Source organism: Aplysia californica, unplaced genomic scaffold (genome assembly GCF_000002075.1).
Source record: "Aplysia californica isolate F4 #8 unplaced genomic scaffold, AplCal3.0 scaffold00074, whole genome shotgun sequence".
Taxonomy (NCBI): domain Eukaryota; kingdom Metazoa; phylum Mollusca; class Gastropoda; order Aplysiida; family Aplysiidae; genus Aplysia; species Aplysia californica.
In genome coordinates, this window is record NW_004797344.1 from 960,930 (window position 1) to 963,330 (window position 2,401).

The following is a 2,401-nucleotide window of genomic DNA, read 5'->3' on the forward strand; positions in this document are numbered from 1 at the left end:
TTTCTTCTTCTTCTTCTTCTTCTTCTTCTTCTTCTTCTTCTTCTTCTTCTTCTTCTTCTTCTTCTTCTTCTTCTTCTTCTTCTTCTTCTTCTTCTTCAATTAAGTTAAGATACATACTGCTGTGCAAAGTACGGGGGACATTGATTCACACGTTAAAAAGAAATTTGAGGATAAATTTTTGACCACGCTATAGTTCATTTTTACTTTTTTGAAAAGAACATAAATTCTGCGAGTCAAAAGAGCCAGACCTTAGTTGACAAGAAAGCAGCTTAGAAATGCTTCAGCGAAATAGTAATTTCTCAATGAATAGCTCTTTAGACAAGGAAATATATAATTTGCTACATAAACAACACAAGCGAACTGTGTGCATTAAGCCACTATTCTCATTCTATGATTACGGGAACTGGTTATCAGGAAGGTGCAAAGGGAACCGCTGGCAGTTAATCTTTCCTTTAAAAAATATAGGTGTTTTACGCCCCTTTCTAAACAATTTAGATCTTTCAGAAGACAGGCTTCTGACCCTGCCTGTCAGGGGTCAACCCGGGCTGACAGTGATACATCATTCTAGTAGAAAGATCGAAATACTGGATTAACATTCTCCCTTACTCCATAATCGAGCTCGAGTCTCCTGTTTTCGAGAGCGAAGCGCTTATCTGCAACACCACAGAAGATGGTCTACTCTCTTCTTCATTCGTTAAGTAAAAGAATAGACAATGTTAAACAGCCTCTCAGCGTTTTGTGCCAGTCGAATATGGCACGGGTAGATACTATGCTATTTCTGGTTATTCCATAACTAAGCATAATTTTCAAAACCACCAAAATATGACGTACGTTTTGGAAGGGAGATGAATTTGGAAAGTTAGTATCTTAAAATGTCATATGAGTTATTTCCTGCTTGCGTATTTTCGTATACTATTTTCTTGACAGCATAATTCTTTTTTGCTTACGTAAACATCAAATTGTATTGTATCGAAACTGCCATTTGAGAGTAATTATTTGAGAAATTATACCCTGCCAACAGACAGTAAATGATTCACCGCGTACAAGGGCAAATCGATGCTCGTGAAAAGTTATTTTTAACTGTTGCAGAGAGATGGAATCCCATAAGAGAACTCTTTTTATGAAAGAATAATGCGACAGAACATTTTTTGTTCCCTATTTTTTGGTTGCAAATATCAGCCCTAAATACTGTTATTTTACTCATGCTTATACAACATCTGACCCCAGCAGGGATAACGACAGTCTTCCCGATTATTGGATATTATGCCAAGTGTAAAGAGGCCATGTTCTCCTATCATGTGGAATTGATATCTCCCTTTATATCTAGTTTTAATCCCTTTCACTCCATCTATACATAGGTGCCATTGTGTTTCTCTGCCTCTCTCCTCCCCACCCTGCCCCATCTACTTATATGTCTATATCTCCCTCGCTCTCTACACCTCTCTCTCCATCCCTCTTTATATATTTAAATATTTATGTTTGCATATTACATGTGAGAGAGTGCCAACGAGTATGTGTGCATGTGCGTGTATGCGTGAACGCGCGTTTGTGTGTGTGTGTGTGTGTGTGTGTGTGTGTGTGTGTGTGTGTGTTTGTCTGTGAGTGTGTGTGTGTGTGTGTGTGTGTGTGTGTGTGTGTTTTGTCTGCGCACGTACACGTGTGTGAATATGTGTGTGGGAGCAAGAATATGTGTATCTTTAATGCACCTTTAAAATAAGCAAATTACCAACTCGCTTCTGTCTTTCTCCTGTCTCACTCAGTACCATGCGTCGGTGATACAAGAGAGAAATATTAATTTCTCGAGAACATAATTATAAAAATACACAAACTTCCCTGAATCCTGTGAAAGAGCCAAACTCATAAGGAAAACCAACAAGACGCCCAACAGACATCAACTGACTGCTTCGCTAAGTATTTCTAAAATTCAAGAAAAAAGAACTCTTCACACTTAATACTTACATCAGTTAACAGATGTCTCCTTATATATCATAATACAACAGAGCAATATCCATAATAATTGTGTCTAATAATTTAAAAAGTGGCTTGATTTAACGTCGGAATTTTAAATAAATTAATCCTGATAAAAAAGATAAACCACTTCCCAACTCATACCTCGCGCCTTTGAGATTGACAACACGAGAATCCTTCAGACAGAAATTCACACGATGACAAGAGTTTTAATGAAACAGGACGAGTCTGATGAGACCTGCTCGCATTTTCCCTAGCTCGTTGAGAAAGCACGCGCTCTATTGAACCGCTTTCGCTAACGGGGAGGTTGGAGTGACGTCGACAAAGCGGCGTCCTTGTTGAGCCACGGGCTGGCGGGCGCCACACGCTCTTCTCTTCCTCTGGCACCGTGGCCTCGGTGAGAATCGTCGTGCGACACTTTTTTTTGCGGGGG